The following is a 19315-nucleotide window of genomic DNA, read 5'->3' as shown; positions in this document are numbered from 1 at the left end:
AATACATGTATCCATAGACAAAGTACTCAAATATATATCAAAATACATAGATCCATATAGAAAATGTGGCTGATCATGCCATCAGAATGTGTATAATATCAATGTTTCTGTATACAATGTGGCATATGCCATCTCAAAATGTCTCATGATGCATCCTACAAAAACTATACTATCCTAGGGTTCTGGTGGATGATCAAAATTAAGCCTCTTTGCTGCACAAGGTGGATCAGATGCCTCCTACATAAACAAAAAATGAAAACCAAAGTTAGACTACTAAATTTATATGATTCTATGTATCTAACATTGAATTACTCAAATGCATAATGATCTTTTTCGTAATGGAGATTAATACTATCAAAATTTCATAATAAATACCTCTCTCGTCGACCTCTTGTGCCAGTCAGGAGTCCTCTCATATGCCCTCGACAATGCTGGTACCTCTCTGATTGTGGGTTGTATATGTTCAAATACCTTTGTTAGATGAATCTACAATTTAAACTATAACATTATAATTCATAGCATGCTAAATTTATAAAATATTTAATCATGAATTCAAACTACAACTTACTATCGTAGGCTCCTCCTTAGGAGTGAGTGGTCATGTCATCAAATCTACATAACTATCCCATCGGACCTCATGTGCACTAGGAGTCTCCTATGAGATACAAAATAGTAGTTGTTAATATCACAAAAATTAGTTTTGAGTTTATTTATGAAGATAAGTGATGCACCAACATCTCATGCTCATCAGGGGAACATTGAAGATCCAAGGCATTACAGAGGTCATGGAGCATCTCTTGAAGTCAATTGGGCAATCCTTGCACCAATTATAGCTCATGGAAGCATACAAAGTTATAATGTTGGACTCATATGTGGAAAAAAGTTGTAATTGGGCATGAGATAGGATTTTAGGATTTCATATGGTAGATGAGTCATTTGATAGGTTCATTTAGGTTTCCATGATCATATCTTGTCATTAGACAAGTCAAAATGTTCAATAAGCCCATTAAAAGCATAGTTTAATAGTTAGAAATTTGAATAGTAACGGTTACATGTTTTTTGGAGGGAAACTCCATAATTTAAATTTTATTAAGAGTTAACAAATGAAACTGATTGGAGGTGGTTTAGGGGGTTACTAACCATCCCTTGAAACTTATAAATTGTGGTTGTACGACCTGGAGGGTCAGATTTGTACGGACTGCCTCAGAAATTTGAATAAAAGTGCTTGGTTTTCAAGCGCAACTTGACGAATCCTTTGTTTTGTAAGTGATTTTGGATATTGGAATGAGTGGTAATATCATAGTAGATATTTAAATTCATGGTTAATTCTGAAGGAGAAGTTCTAGAATTGAGTTTTGGGGTTTGAACAAGCAAGCCCTAGTTTTTAAGCCATTTTAAGGAGGGTTTTGATGTTTGGGTGTTTAGGAGTGTGACCAAGACCTATAATCTTCAAAATAATTTGATTTAGATCATTAATAGAGACTATGAAAAAGGATTAAGTCAGATTTCAAGTTTGAAGGGTACTTGCTCTGTAAAAGTGGTCTAATTAGGCCTAATTCTAAGACAAACTGCCCTGTTCCGTACAATCTTTCCAAAGGAGTGATTTTTGATTTTTGGATATGTTATAAAACTCAAAAAAGGGTATCTAAAAAGCTAGTTTATTTTCTTGGTTTTTTGGAAATTTTGGGAGAAAAATCAAGAAAACAAGGTCTGTTGATCCATAGAAGAGAATAGCCTAGTAAAGGGCAAAACTGGTCTCTTTTGTATCTACTGAAGATTTGTGGGTTTGGAAACCTTAGAAACATGTTGGTTGAAATTTTTTAAGGTGTGTAGAGGTGAATTGAACACTTGGTGAATGTAAATCCAAGTTTTGAGTCTTTGGTGGCATTGTGTGCATTTGGGAACACCATTGAAACATAGGGATTGGGTCCATATTGTGCTTGAATTTGCAAGTTTGTGGTTAGATCCTCCATCCTCTACATCGAATGGTATCAGAGCATCAACAAGGTCTTTTGGGAGTAGATAAGTTGTAGGTTCATAGGAGTCTTTGTCATCCTTAGTGTGTTGGTCCCTTTGTTGAAGCCTTGGAGTGTCTAATTCCTCCTTGTGTGTCCCAAAGTTGAAAGGCACATAAGTGGTGTCTAGAGATTTTTTGGTGAGGAAAGAAAGAGAATTAGTGAGTTGGCCCTTGGGAAGGAAAAAAACTTGTTGTGAAAATGCCTCCTAAAAATCAAATGGCTAGAGAACTTGAAGAATTGAGAGAAGAGTTGGCAAGAGAGAAAAGAGAGAGGAGAGAACTTGAAGCATCTAGAGTGAGGGAAGAAAGACAGATGAGAAGAGAGACGCTGAAGCTTATTGCAAGGATAGAATTCTTAGAAAAGGAAAGGCAAGAACCTAGAGGAGAAGAGGTTAGAGGAAGAAATCATGGAGAGAACCATGAAAAAGAAGAGGCCGGTAATGCAAGGCAAGAGCATGAGACAACAGATGATCCTGAAGAAAGGAGATTTATGAGAATCATTAAGGCAGTACAAGGTAATGGTGGGAAGAACCATATTGATTTGCCAATATACCAGGGTAAAATGGATAGTGAAGAAGTGCTAGGGTGGATAGAGGACCTTGAGAACTACTTTGATCTTGAAGACATAGAGGCAGATAAGAAGGTAAAAGTAGCAAAATCAAGACTGAGAGGAACAACACTCACTTGGTGGACTAGTGTTCAGAATGAGAGAGGGGAAAGGTGGTGTAGGACAGCTAACCTATGTGGCAGGGGGCCGAAACAAGTATCTATGTTGCCAGACACCTTGCTACTCCATGAAAGCGAGGATTCAAGTAGATTAGGAAGTTGGAATAAAGGTTTAGTCCATATTTTACAAGTTGGTCTATGTTTTCTAATAAAGGCACATGTAAGGCCCATGAGCATTTTGGTGTTGTTATAAACCAAGTGACTCCATGGGACCAAAAGGCCTTAGAATAGGGTATTTAGAGTCTAAAAAGTATTAGCAAAAAGTGGTTGTTTGTTTTTTTTATGGTTGGGAATGCCTATATAGTTGCTCCAATGGTCATGTAGACCTTTATATATGTCATATGTGATCTCAGTTGAAAGGGGGAGATCAGAGTGTATAGTGGTTTGCAGAAAAAATAATAAAAACTTCAATTTTTTGGAAATTTACTAGTAATCGCTCGGCTGTTATGTTGGTACGGATCCATACAAAACTTTTATGATTTCTAAGTGTATGAAATAGTTGCAAGCATGAGTAAGGAAACTTTTGGATTTGGTTTGACTCAAAAAGGAGTTGAGGTTTAAAAGTTATCTACATTTTAGTAGAAGGTGGTTTGAAAAGCCTTGTTTCCTAGACCCTTCCACAAATGCATCCCTAACTTGCATTCCCACTAGTGGAACCCTCTAAAACTAAGGGATATGCAAGTTAGGAGACTAGGAAACATAATTCTAGAGGTTGGAGGCCTGGAGAGAAGGGAAACTATTTTTCCAAGTCGGCCCTATGTCAAGCAAGCCCATGTGCTTGATCGGTTTTTGCAAGGTAATTGGTGACAGTCATGTTTGCAGGAACTTCTAATAATTTTGAGTGCTTGAGTTGGATGCATTGAGTGTGTTGGAGATTTCCTTAAGTTTTTTGGGTCTTGGGAACCCACCTTGCCCATTCTTCCTTGAAGCCCTAGCCTAACTTGATCAACTAGGCCTAGGTACCAAGAAGCAGTTTGGAGGGTGTTGGAGCAAGATCAGTCCAAAAGCTTTTAGATTCTTAGTAGGTGCCAAGAAGGGTGTTTGGAACTATGGAGAAGTCCCTATGCTGTTAAGGGATACTGGGATAAAAGTGCAAAGAAGCTAATTGGAAGGCTACAAGGTTTGTAGGCCTAGAAGTGCAAAGGTGTGTTGAGAGTTTGGTGGAACCAAAAAAATTGATGATTTTGGGTTGGAAAAATATGTCCATGATTGTCTCCATTTCTGGTGACAGTTGGTGAGGCTTTTGAAGTGGGATTGCCTTGTTTGGCTTGGAGGTTGAGTATACCCGGAGTGGTTAAGAGGACTTGTGAGAAGTCCTAGAATCCTAAGTTGGATTGTGACAACCATTTATTGGCTTGTGGAAGGTAGTTGCTACAGACTCTACATCAAAAGGGGATTGAATAAAATTTCAAATTGGGAGAGAATGAAGACCATGGTGATAAATCAATTCTTGCCATCTGATTTAGCAATCCAAATAGAGATAAGAAGAAACAATTTGAAATAGAGGGATATGGATGTCATGTCCTATATTGAGCAATTCCATACCCTGAGTATTAGGGGAGGATTGGAAGATGAAGATGAGAAGGTGGCTAGATACATTAATGGCCTCAAGTACAATATTCAAGATGAAATGGGATTGAATGTACCAAGGACACTTGGAGAATGTTTTAAGTTGGCAATCCGGGTAGAGGAAAAGTTAAAAAGAAAGAATAAGAGGCAAGAAAATCAGAGAGGAGGTGGAACAATGAGAGGAAGAGGTGTAAGAAGTCAGTTTGACACTTCAAACAATCAAGACAAAGATAAAGGAAAAGAGATTACATCTGAGACAAGAGGAAGTTTCAGGGGAGGAAGATTTGGAAGTGGAAGAGGTAATAGTGTTTTCACAGGTAAATGCTTCACATTTGGAGGAGTAGGCCATCAATCCTACAAGTTCCCTAAGAAAGGTGTGTATTTCAAGAAGGAGGAGAGGAGAGTCACCTTGACCCAAGGAGAAGAGGAAGAAAATAAGTACGATAATGTATACCCTAAACTTGAAAAAGAATCTTTGATGGTAAGAAGAGGACCACAAATGCAAAAACAAAAGGTAAATAAACTAGGATTGAAAAAGTATCCTATTGATAGACCATATAGGGCATCTTGAGTCAGTGATGCACAAAATATTGTTGTAAGGGAGCAAGCAATAGTGGATTTCTCTATAGGAGAATATAAAGATCAAGTTATATGTGATGCCATTCTAATGACATGCTGCCATGTAATCCTTGGAAGGCCTCAACAAGCCTCAAGGAACACTATTCATTTTGGCTCATCAAATGTTTATATAGTACACAAAGATGGTGTAAAGTTTAAGCTAAATCCTTTGACTAGTCATGATGAGGAAAGAGTTATTTGTTTTGGCAAGAAAGAGTTTGTGGACTTGCAGGAGCAGAGGGAGAGTAAACATGATATGACAGATCTACCACTGAAGCCATCTCTTTTGGTTATGAAGGATGAGATTGTTCAAGACAAAACTTAGAATTCTGCTTACAAGCAGACAATGATAGCAAAAGGAGTGATGATAGGAATAGTATGGTGTCCTTTGGTGATGAGAGTAAACAAAGAAGTGAACATATACATGGAGGATAAGAGACAGTGTTAGCATGATCTCAGACAAGTTATTCAGCCTTTGTCAAGGATAAAACATGACTGTTCACAATCAATAGGTAGTAAGGTTACCATGACTGGTAACAAGCATCCAATGCTTTTTGTTTCTAATGATTTGTATGCAGGTGTGTAGGGTAATACATTGCAGGTGCAAAGTTTCAAACATCCCTCTAGAAGGATGGGAGGAAAGAAGATAGTACCCCTTAACTCTTGGGACAAGAGTTGCTTTGAAGGTGGGGTGTTTGGTCCAGGGGCACCTATTAAATCATCTAAGAGAGCCTTGGTACCAGATGAAGATAGAGGATCAAAGACATCATTGATTGTTAATTGGGATATATTAAAACCAATAATGGAATTATGTAATAAACAATGTACTTTGAAAGAAAAAAGTCATAAAAGTCCTAGTAAGGACCTAAGGGCAACATGATGTAAAATGGCCAAAAGAGCCATATGGGGTAGTCTTAGGATAGTTTCATACTTAGTTGCATTTAATAAATCCATATGACCAATTTTGAGTCAATGGAATAGTTTAGAAAGTTAAGGAATGCATAAAAACTATAGTTTGAAATTTGAATTTCAAATTCAAACGGTCATATTAGTTTTGGAGGGAAAGTAGTAATTTGGTATTTGTTTGATTAAATAAACCTTTGTAACCAACTTGGTCGGTTGGATAGGTGCATATAAGCCTATTTAAGTTGTAATGAACATATGCAAGACATGAATCATTATTGGTATGGAAAAAATCATAGAAATTGTACAGAACAACAATCATACTTTCCTCTGCATCAATAAGAAAAATAAAAAATAAATGATACTTATACATACAATGGGGCTCTTTGTGCGAATAAAAATCCCTGATGATCTAGGATGCCGAATCTATACAAGCTCATCGCCAGTAGCCACACCCTATATACAATAAAGAATGTAATTAAATGAGATTACCACAAACATTTTACAAGAATGCATCAATATTTAATCAATTAGAAAACATCTAATTACCTTTGTTTTGTAAGTGCATGCTGGCTCACCCCCATACTTTGTCCCCCCGGGGTAGGTGGTAGTTGCAAGATAAAAGAAAGATTAGCAACCATATATGCCACAATATCAAATAGAAAAAAAAAATGTGAACACAACATAATGTACTGTAGATGTCTCAAGGCCAAATGAAATTGCCAAGAGTGTAGCATCGTCTATCTATCTGAGCTCCTCCTCAGTCATCAACTAAACATGAATGAAGATCACATACATGTAAAAGTCAGTATGGCTTAAAAATTAAAATTACTCTATTATAAAAATTAAATTTAAACCGCATATGTCATAACAAAAAAATGTATACACATACTGACACCGAAGGAGTCCATGCCTCTGCATTCCCCTCCTCTCTCGCATTAGGGTCTGTAGCCTCTGCATGTGCATCTAGTGTATCCTCGTCTAATACAAAATGATACTCAGGAAGATCACCTATGGGATCCAGGAAAATATTCTTCCATGTAATGCAAGTGTGAGGCACACAAACATGTGATGAGCTAGCCGATCATCAACTGGCACCAACATCATCAACACGAGGAGGTAGGACTGACCTAGCCTAAGATATCATTAGGCTATTCAACCTATGAATGGCTCTAATGGTTTGAGAGCTAGCCTCTACCATAATATCTGGATGTTGCACTCGAGGAGGGGGGCAGATATCAGGGGGGGGGACAAAAGTGCCAAGTTTCTTCCACTGGGAAGAGGGTCTATCCTGAGGAGCTCCGAGTCCATAAGCCCATGTTGGGCTTCATGCTCCAATAGTTCACTTTAAGGTTCAACACAAATTCTGCATATAATTTTCTAAGGAAATAAAATGGTATGTCTAAATTTCCATGTGGAGGGATATCAAAGACCATCCACCAACGATCCCAAAAATTTGCACGTATGGCATCATTTGTGCACCATTTAATTGATAGTTTGGTTTTTTTTGGGTCAACTGGTATACCCATTTTTGGGTTAGCAAAAAGGCTAGCCAAATCATCTTTGGTTATGTTGAGGGCTGCGACCTCATCATAATCCAAACCATCATCAAACATCTAGTGCATTTCATCACACCAACAAAGAGCGACATTTTATTGGTTCGTAAGGGTTTCAATGTTATCCACTATGGTGTTTAATGTGGATAACATAGGAGCCAGTGCAGGTACATTATTATATGTTCTATGCAAACCTCTCAACTCGGTGAGATTTTCATTTATCAAATCCTCGATTCAAGGAGGGTTTTGAGGAGGTAGAGGATCATTTGGTGGACGGTTTTGTGGGGATACTGGATCGTTTGGTGGTGAGTTACGAGGAATATTATTCCCTACATTAGTGTCATCATTTTGATCAGCCATTCCTATTGAATTGTAAAACATAATATATATTAAAATAAAATCTAAAGTTTAACCATTTTTGTTAAAAAAAAAAACCCTAGATTCAACTAAAACAAACAAAATCATCCTAAAATCTACTAAATTTAGGTTAAAAATGAGTTGGGGAAAAAAAAAAACTTGAATATCTGATATCCGATCTCGTATCTGATATCTGATCGATGATGGTAATACTGGCCCCACATTCGCGTAAAATGAGGGCCCGCGGGTCTATGATTTTATTTAATCCAATGCACAGGTATCGGATATCCGATATGGCCGCAATAATATATAATGAGTGTAATATATATAATATAACATATAACATATAATATACATTACATTATATTACATTTTATATTTTTTTATTATATTATATATATTATATTATATAATAATATTATTATTATATTATATTATTATAATTTACAATATATTATACTTTTTTATTATATATTATATTATAAGATATTACTTTTTATTATTATAATATAATACATTATAATATTGTTATTATAGTATAATATTATATGATTATAATATAATATTATTATTATTATTATTATATTATAGTATAATAATTATTATAATAATAATATTATATTAAATACTAATATTATTATTATTTAATATAATATTATTATTAAATAATAATAATATTAAATAATATATCATACTATTATATTATAATAATAATTATTATTATAATAATATTAAATAATAATAATAATAGAGGTATAATATTATTACTCTAATTATCAGATATTCGGTCACATGTCGGATATCCGATAAGGCTCGGCCTTACCTTCCAAGTTTGGTTCCTGGATAGGTGAAAAAAATTTAGAGCGGATTTTGAAGTGCTTTTAGGCATCTTCAAACTCTTTTTTTTCACATCGCCACTTTTTGGCACACCATGATCCTGCACATACCCAGAATTTGTATGGAAACTATAGAAAATTAAGTGAAAAAAAGGTGTTCCAAAGAAAAAGTCCAACATTTAAACTTGTGATAGAATAAATTTCTTTAAGGACTCTATTTTCAATCCCCTTTGCAATGTTCCTTGCACTATTGGGAAGCAAGGATCATCCCAACCCTCCACATTTTTATTATCTACAAACCACTATAGTTTTCGCTTGCTCAGGAGAGTATAAACAAAATTCAAATGGCTAAAATCCCACACATGTACTTTCCAGAAACCCATGTCTTCTAAGACCCTATAACATTGTTCATTATGATCATGGTACACACTTGATTAGAGAGCATGTGTCACACCTTCAATGCTATCCACATTTGGGCATGCAAAATCATATGTTGGATATATCTTGTATTTAGATCTAACATGGTGATGGGGGACAGGATTGCATCTATAATAAATAGGATCTTGCAATGTTTTGTTAACATCTTGCATATCTAGCTTACCTCTTAGACAACATTGCATCCCCCTCTTAGTAGCAACAATCATTTCTTTCCATAGACACATATTTTGCTCCATAGAGTTATTCCTATTGATGGACTCAATTCCATCCATTCTCTCTTTCTGCATCTACTCTCGAGGTGTCATCCACATATGCCTTCCCCTTAGATATCAATTTCTCAACCATTTCTACTAACTGCAAAAAATAATCTGAAGTGTATGTAGGTCCTTCTCCTTTAATGCTTAGCATATGAAGGTCATTCAATATGTTCTCTAAAAACTTGTTGCTTTCTTTAGCAGGATTTGTGTCATCAAAGCGTATAATCAAGCACCCTTTATACCTTTGAGCAAAGTATTCATTTAAAAAAATAGCTTTTGCATGTCCAATATGAAGATATTCACTCGACTCAGGAGGAAACCGAGTACAAACTTTCCCAATTTCTACATCCGATAGATCAATGTCAAAAGAACCTCCCTCCTTTGCTTTCTCATTGCTTTCACTTTTGGTACCATGTATTGGTTTAAAAAAATAGCTTTTTCATGTCCAATATGAAGATATCCACTCGAATCAGGAGGAAATCGAGTACAAACTTTTCCAATTTCTGCATCTGGTAGATCAATGTCAAAAAAATTTTCCTCCTTTGCTTTCTCATTGCTTTCACTTTTGATACCATTAGGCTCACTTTCTTTCAAACTTACTGGCTTTGTCTTACCAATTCCTCTTCTACCAACATATTTATCAGCTACTTGACCAAGTACTGGATACTCTGACAATATTGAATTAAACCATCTAACAAAACTTTGATATTTCTTTGATTTGAAATTACCTTCCCATCTTTGCCCCCTCCTATTTGATGACTTCTTTTGTAAATGTGTGCGAAGGGATAAGGAAGTCGAGCCTTTCTTATCTTTATTTACTGATTCAGTTTAATAAATATTTAATATTGGTATTTTGTAATGACTAGCACATGCACCTATAAGGTGCAATGATGACACCGATAGATATGTTGTGTGGTATATATATTGCTCAAGTTAGATATGTTGTGTGCTATGTATCCTTCAACAATGGAGTGAAGTTTGGAGTTTTGGTTGTTGCTTTTGTTTCATTCAATTATTTTAATTATAGATGATGCAAAAGTAAATTAAATATGTATGGGTACAAGTTGCAATTTACACCTATAAATTTATGTGTAATGTCCTCACAATAAATATTGCTTACACATAGTGTACAACACACTTGTTGTTCTCATTTGAATTTATCACTCAGTATTGTATAGTATGTCTTCAAACATTTGTAACTCATAAGGTTGAAAATCTATTTTGTGCCAAGGAAAATACAAAAGCTAAATTTGAATATTGATGGATGCAAGTTGCAATTTATACTGGCAATGTCCTTTCAATACATATTGCTTACACAATATTTATAGTAGAATTTATGCTTCAGTTGAATTTGTCACTCTATCTTGTATGATAGAGTCTTAAAAACACATGTGACATGAGTAGGAAAATTATGTTGTGTTTAGATTATTTGTAATCACCAAATGTTTTGGTTCCCCATGCAACACTCTTACATAGCATGGAACCACCACAAAAACTTCAATTTTTTACAAATCTAGGTTCTCAAGATTTTGTGATACTCCCAGTATCTTTAGAAAAATGAATAGGCCCTACTGGGCCATTCTTGATCGGTCAACTGATTACAGTATCTTCAGGAAAAATTAGTAGACTACTACATGGGCCATTCTTAATCAATCAACTAATTATAGTATATTTAGGAAAAATTAGTAGGCTGCTACAAGAGTCATTCTTAATCGATCCACTTCAGCAATGGTCCTAGGTAAGAATTGCCTCTTAATGGAGAGTGAATTACATATGGAAAAAGTTAATCTAGACAAAAGTTGATGTTCTTGGTTTATATCTATTTTGTGATTTTTTATTTTTGAGTTGGAATAAAATTCTAGTTGCAAGTCAAGAATAATATGCTCGACAAATGATATTGCTGAAACATATCATAATCTAGCTGGAAAGGTTTGTTACATTTTCTTGATTGAGAAGCAAAGAGACAATGCATTCCTGGATCTAATTTTTTGAAAGTTATTTTTTTCCTTTTGCTTATTTTCTTGATTATGTGCATGTGTAATGCTTCAGATGTGTCAACTATTTAAAAGCTGCATGTTTAAGTCTTTTGGAGAAAAAAACCTTAAGTATAGTTCTGAGAACTAGAGTTTACAAGTTTAGTACATATACTTTTAAAAAATTTAATGAAATTGGAAATGCTCATCTTATTGCCCCTTTTTTTTAGGATTTTTTTTTTTGAAATGAAGTTGTCTTCTTGTACTTTTATGATATACTTGAGCTTAAAAATATTTAATGTTTATGGAAGCCAATCATTTTGATCAGCAGCTACCTATTTCAATGCCTTTGCATATTGTTGTTAGATATCATAGCATTTGCCAGGGAGCTTTACAAAATGTACATCATACAACTAGGGAAGTTGTATTCCTATTGAAGATATAGTGACAATTATACTTCCAACATGGCATCACTCTCATAGATGTTTTTCCTTATTGAACTCATATTTTCATGCAAAGTCTCTTCTTCTATCTTAGGATTGTTGGTTTAAACTTCAGTTCTTCTCTGATATTGACTTTGAATGATATATTTTGGTGCTTGATTGGAACTAGCCAACACTCTAATTTTTAGGTGTCACATTCACTTCTTGTTGATGTTATATTTCCTAATAGGGAAGGTTGCATTTCTTAACTAATTTATCTTCAGTGCTCTCTTTTATCAACTTACCTCTGTTAAAGTATAACCATATTGTATAATGATCAATTAATGTGGAGACTTGGAGCTCTCAACTTACCACTATTAGAATATAATTATATTCTTTAATGATCAATTAATGTGCAACTTAGAGTTTAATAAAGTCTTTTGGAGTTTAGATTAGTCTGAAATAAGTCTTTATGTTCTATTTACTTTTTAACTCTGTGTAAGTCTATATAAGAAAGTTTTTGTTTCTTAGTTTATCAATTGAATATCTTGATAAATTTTTTGTTTTTTGTTTTCTTAATCTAGTATCGAAACTTAATTTGAGCTTTAGGATCTGAGAAAGCAAATCATTATAGGGATTATGATTGATTTTGATGTGTTGTCAAATTGGATGTGAAGACTAGTGAAGATTCAAGATCCAAAATAGTTTGTATACAATTTTACGAACTCGTTAAGGGTAGGAAAATTATGAGATTTTTAAAAATGTTGTGGTGCCAATATTTGTGAATTTGTGTGGCAATTTTTGTAGTAATTGCAGATTTTTAAATAGCTAAAAGTTGTGCCTAGGTTTTCATTAATTTTTCCCATGATATTTGAAACAAAATCAGGGGTGTTCCCTTAGTGGCTAGGGTTGGTGATATAGTTTTTGATGATTGTTAGTTTGCTAACCAGAATTTGACCAATTTTGTTTAGGAATCCCTCATTTTTTTTTTTGCAACAAATCTCATATTTGCAAATTTAGGGTTTTACACAATTATCTAGGGTTTAAAGTGTGTATAAATTTTCTACACAAGGTGGTCCTACATATTTGAATTCCTACTTAGGAATAATTCTTCACTTTAATGTAGTTGAAATTGAATGAACTCATATAATATCTATCTTTATCAAAGTAGTGGAATGAGTTAACATGATTGTATCTTAATGTCATGCTTTCAATTGTTTTCATAATTCTTCTATTACTATGGCTATTTTTAAGTCTAGGTTGTGTTAAGCCATTGGCTAATAGAGGAAAGTTGGTATTCCAGAATCCAAATGATGTCTTCATGTCCACCCCCCAATTAGTATTATTTGAAGTTGGACTATCCTGATATACATTTCTGAAAGAAGTATCGATATTTTGTCATCCTTTGTCAATTTAAATTTTTTGGGTTTCAATGACATTAGTTTTTTAATTTTTTTTGCTCATATATATATTCATGTACACTTGGAATGCCAAAAAAAAAGTGTTCTAGTAGCATTCAATTGATGGATCAAGGTTTTGTGTGATTTGCCTGAAAACAAGGTACATAGTTTTGGTGATCATGTGGTTCTTTTGTAGGATTTAGTTAACTTGCAAGACAGCTCACATAGTGTGAAGTAAGTTCCTCAATGTATTTTCATATGTGAGGATATCTCTTTTATTGTTCTCAGAATTTAGAATATCTAAAGGACTTTTGTAAGACTGAAGTGCAGCAATGCTTGTGATCTAATTAGAAACAATGGAGTTATGAAATTTAGTAGGGAAGCATAAGTGAATATTGTCTTGTTCCATGCTGCCCATCCATGATTGTGGTTTATTTATTATTTTGAAGTTCTTTCTCATCATTTCAGGGAATTTTCAATAATGAACTTGGCAAGAAGATAGAAAAGATTAATCCAAAAGCCAATTGATTATTTGTGGTATGAGAGGACTTCATTATTTTTATGATTTTGTTTTCATTTCATGTTTTCATTGAGGGGATCACTTTGAATTGATGGTTGTACTTGTAAATGACTATTATATAAGTTTGGCTTCGATCCTTTCATCTGCTAGATGGTTATTTGTTTTCTAGTTTTATAAGTTAGCTTCTGTATATAGGTCTTACTATCCTTTAAAATAAAATGAGTTGTTTTCCTTCTGACATGATTTTCTCTCTTATTACTATTAGTGGTAATATTTTGCAGGAATATCACCAAGTATGAGGAACCTACATAGTAGTTGGTCACAATAGATCTTGATGAACTAGCTAAATGTAATAATGTAAATAATAATGTGTTGCAAGAAAAATCAAATGAAAAATCAACTAAAAATGAAAAATTGTTGGCTTTGTAGGGAGAGCAGAGCCCATAGAATAATTTAGTTAAAGGTTACAATGAAGAGAAATTGAAAACAAATGTGAAGGAAGTTAATCATGATGGTGGCTCTAAACCTTCATCACATACTACTCTTCAAATAAGCTTCACCCTCCCCACTTCATGCTACGCAACAATGGCTATCCGTGAACTACTAAAAACATCAACCTCGGTATGTATTAGTAAAGTTATCATCCAGTGAACACACTAGATTTTGTAAACACACAATCTATTTTTGGATGATAGTGCCACTTGCATTTGGCATTTATAGCACACCCAATGATGTCTAGTTGTTATTTTTAGTCCATTGTTGACATTATTGGATAAAATCATAAATATATGGTCTCTTGTATATGGTGTTTGTATGATCTCCTATTATTTTATTTATTTATTTTATAAAATATAAATTTACCTTTTTACCTTTTTACTCATATTTAATTGTAAGAAAGAACTTCAAGTGATTGTTCATTGCTAATAGACATCTTCCCATATAGTAAATGGTTAATATTCCTTGGCATGTTTATTTGAAATAGGTTGTCTGTGGGCTCTTAAGTTAATCTTTACCAATTTGCTAATAAATGAGTGATTTGCAAACTCACAAGTTGCAACTTTCAATACATGAAGGGTTGTGTGAGCTGAAATCTTTTTGAATAATCTCAAGCCTATAATATACTATCTTGAATACAATCAATCATTATACTTCTATTTTGTTCATTTGCATTCTCTCTAGATTGCTTAAGTAGAAATCTATTCAGTAGCAATATTAAAGTGAACTATTGACACAATATTGCCATTCCACACTATCTGCAATGATTTTGTCACTTTGGCCTACTCCTTTTTATTAGTTTGTGATATTTTGTCCAATATAGTATATTGCTTCAAATGAATGAGTGCTAGGAGGGTCTAGTTCTATTGATTGTTGAGCCTAATTTTAGTTTAGTTGGCCATGCCATAAATTAATTTCATAAATGTTTTCTTTTCTCAGTTGAAATTTGTTATTGTTTTGTGAGAAGGAAGATACCAATGTTTTGGGCCAATTCCTAATAGGCAATAGCTAAACAAGAGCATTTTGTGTAACAATTGTTAATTTTTGTATAGTTAGATAGAAGCTTGCAATTATTTTTGTTACTTTATATATACTTATAAACCACTATGAATATGGAGGGTGGTGTGAAAAGTGTCCATCTCTTGGATGGTTAGTTACAGTTGTGGGTTTTAATCATTTTTGCAATATTTATATGAAAATGGAGTTTTATATTAGATGAATGAATAAATTGTACATCAAGAAGAGCATTGCATCATAGGATTTTCTTTTCCATTGTAATCAATAAAGGAAGATGTTTATGGTACCAAAATCTTTTATATGCTTTGCAAGTGTTGTGAGTACAATTGTCTTGCATATATGTTGCCATGGCTATTAGCTACACATCAGAACTTTATAGGATAATATAAGATGACAAAAGAAGTGATTCATCTTTGAGATTTTAATAGCATTTTTGACAAACTACAGCTAACTCTGGAAATCACCCACAAAGTCTTGGAACATTTTAACATAAATATTCAAATTTGTAGGAAACAGGGCCAAATATGTTGGGCAATATCGGATTACAGACACTAAATCATTTGAAGTAGCTAGGGAGGTAGCTGAGACAATCCACTTTGCCATAGAAGTCAAACTTTCTCTTGGGCCACCAATACCAAGCCTTTGCCATCATGGTAACAATGATCATTGGCATAATGCATTTTCAACCATCTTAAATAGGGAAAATGATGCATATTCCTCCCAATGCCCTAATGTATTTTCCCGTATGCATTTTTAGATATTTGCAACATGTTAGTCATAAAAGAATGGACTTGGTCTTAAGCCATTTACTAGTACATTTGACCTCATTTTTTGACCAAAAATTTTGACCATCTATTAAAATGTTTTAGATTAGTTGGAAAATGGAAGGAAAAATATCTTTTTAAAAAAATCCATCCCTGTGATGGTCAAAATTTTGACTAACACGAGCTTAACATGTTCAAATGAAAATAGGTTTCACAGAGCGCGTGTGGGAGCTACACAAGCATTCGTTTTTATTTTCATGGAGCATGGGAGCTACAAGAGAGAAGGAGCAAAGGAGTAGGGTTCGCCAAGGCTGCCTTAATTTCCCACATCACTAGGTTGGAAACTGAGGTTAGTAGGTAGTGTTTTAGCTCTCCACTATAGGTTTTATGGATCTATGTTCAATTCTGCCATTAATTGTATTTTTTTTCTTGATAAACCTTTGGTAAGATGATTGTAGAGCTTGACTATTCTTGGGCTATGTTTGAGTGTAAGCCAGGTATGTGCAGGATCATGGTGTGCCAAAAAGTGGCGATCTGAAAAATATGTAGTTCTAAAATGCCTCAAAGAATTTCAAAATATATTCCAACTTTTTTCACACCCATCTTAATACTAAATGAAAACAATTAATACCTTTATAATTCCTACTATATCTTTCGATACCAACCTTATATGGTCATCTTTAAAACATCCCAAAAATGTGTTTTTTGCATGCTTTTATATGTTTTTTACATCAAGCATGTAGCTGACGACTTTTTTTTAACCAAAATTTGATGTAATGAAAAGGGTTTCTTAAGAATGTTCTTAGCTTTTCATAAATGTAAGGTTTGTGAAATTACAAGTTCAGTAAGTAATTATTAATTATTTTCTAATGGAGTTAGCTACAAAGTAACCATATAAGATTTCTGAAATCCAAAAGATGCGTCACATTTTATGCTTTGACTAGTATAAGAAAAAAAAAACCTTAATTTTGATTTTTTTTGAGGTAGTTAAGGTGGTCAGACACGAGAGTTTTTTAATTATGAAAATAGTATAGTAGAAAATTCAAAATTAATTATTTATTTAGAATAAAAATTCCCAAAAATATGTGTCACATCTAGGCATGAGTCTACTTTTTATATCCAAAATTATATTTAAAATTATTATTTTTTGATTATGATTAAGGTGGTCAGACATACACCTACTTTTTATTTTCGCCCTGAAATTTTTGTAGTATTGCATTAAAATCCAAACTTTTGACCAATCAAATAATTTTTTCTCTAGATAAGGACTTGTATTTTAGAAACTAGATTCAATTTCCAACAGATTATTTTCTTACAACTTTTTGATATAAATTACAGAACCACTTTAAAATTATGTGTCAAGTTGACATAACCCTGATTTGCTAGTTTTTCACTACCACTTAAGGCCATAGTTTGGTACACCATGATCCTGCACATACCCAACCCATTATTATTACATTATAGCCTCATTGCAGTTATCCCCTATGTACTTGGATCAGTCTTGAATGTACCCCATAGTCGGTACACTAGAATACTACCAATGCCACCCTTTAGATTTCTATGCTACATTATTGTGTTGAAAGGATTACAATGTGGATTATGCTTGTAGTCAGCTAGCATGATAGAGTTCCTTCAGGTCATATTCAACCTATAATTGTTACATCAAAAACCTATCTACACTTTGAGTAATGTGGGTCAAGCTATATCATTAGGGATTTGAACATTGATCATGCTTTTGTTAGTGCTAGTGAGTGAAGGGCTTCCTTGGGTTGTATTTGAATTTTATAATTGTTACAAAATAATCTATTTCTTGTAGCAAGGGGAATTCAAATGTTAGTTTCAATCTTGATAGTGATTGCCATCATAATTGTTCAGACCAATGTGATTTTTAAAGCATGAACTGCACTTTAGGCTTCCTTGAATATAGACTAAATTGTTACGCAACAACCTTATTATAGCGAGGGAGATTCTAATCTTAGTTACAATTTGATTTCCTATTTAATTATGCCAAGGTTGAACAACACTTTAGTCATATTTAAATTGCCCAATATTTTTATGCAGCAACCTCTAGGTATTGAGCCACCATTACCATTCTATTTACCATATTTTTGTGGTAGTTGGTAAAGTATCCTTTTCAAATACTGGACAACTTCACAACCTTAACTATAACATTATTCTTTTGACTTGTCAAATACTGGGCAGCCCCAAGTATCTCAAATGTAAGCATACTCCACATACATGTTGCTTGGTAAATCTTGACTTATTCATAAAAAGGATATTAACCTGGGTTGCACTCTTAACGAGAGTACCCATTTCTATTAACACTACCAAGCCCTTGGACTAGTTTTTTTCCCTTTTTTGTTTTGTTGGGGGGGCTGGGGGTGGGGGAAGGTTGAGTGGGTGCTAGTAATGGGTTCCCCAACCATAAATTAGTTGTTGCACACATGAAAATAAGTACAAGAAATGGAAAACTCTAAACATAGCATTTTGAGTTCTACAAATAAGTTACAAATCAAAAAATAGCATTAGAATATGTTCCACCAAACATTTTTTTATGAGCTTTGAAATTACTAAATCTTCTCAATATGCATGACCAAATAGTTATGTCTCTGCAAGCTTGCATAACTAAGTTGCATATTACAAAATTGGGTGAAAACTAATATGCTACTACTGTATACATAAAAATCTAAGCTGCATGGTATTGTATCTGAGTTAGAAGATAGGTACTATTGCTTATATACAAATTTAAGTGAATTGAAATCTTCAAGGCAATATCTATAGGATAATATCTCTACTAGTGCTTCATGAAAGGTAAATTAGTTTTTCCAAAGTCAAAGGTCACACTCAGTATTTAATGGCATGGTCATATAGCAAGCGACCTAGTAATGGCTCTAGCATAGGTAGCAAAATTGGTGTTGTAGGGGAATGTTTCCTCAAGGCTCAAAAATGTCCTACACTGGGGATGTGCTTTCTTGGAAGGGACACATCACTATCGAACACTAAATTCACTTCTCAAATGCAACGACTCCATATACCTCCTATTTAAGCACAATCTTTCATATGGGCCTTTTTCACAATCTGTATAAATGCTAATTTTATTTCCAAATTTAGGTTTCGATAACTAGGATCCTTCATAGGAATGACTGATTTCAGCTCTTATTTTTCAAATTTACTTAAACTGCCTCTCAAAATAGTGGAATACCAAAGTATTTCTTATTTCTGGTCTTTATTGCCTTTGATCAAATGAGGAAGCTACAGGAAATATTTATTGGATTTAAAACTTTTAGCAACAAGACACTGATAGTATCTGTCAGAATCATATATGAGGGATAACATGATGTTGCACCTAAAATGCTTCATATTTTCTAAAAAATTCTACATCTTGTGAACTCCAGCCTCCTCAATTTATAATTTGGGATAATGGATGTCAAATATGATTGAAGACGC

The 19315-nt window shown here is 33.7% G+C and overlaps 1 pseudogene; it reads right to left on the bottom strand.

Moving 5' to 3' along the window:
• Window positions 1–19315, bottom strand: part of LOC149544907 (glutamate--tRNA ligase, cytoplasmic-like) — a 55039-nt pseudogene that overhangs the window by 18656 nt on the left and 17068 nt on the right.

The sequence above is a fragment of the Cupressus sempervirens genome, chromosome 8 (genome assembly GCF_028749045.1).
Source record: "Cupressus sempervirens isolate cs-2001-9-10 chromosome 8, ASM2874904v1, whole genome shotgun sequence".
Taxonomy (NCBI): domain Eukaryota; kingdom Viridiplantae; phylum Streptophyta; class Pinopsida; order Cupressales; family Cupressaceae; genus Cupressus; species Cupressus sempervirens.
This window is presented reverse-complemented; position numbering and strand designations above follow the sequence as displayed.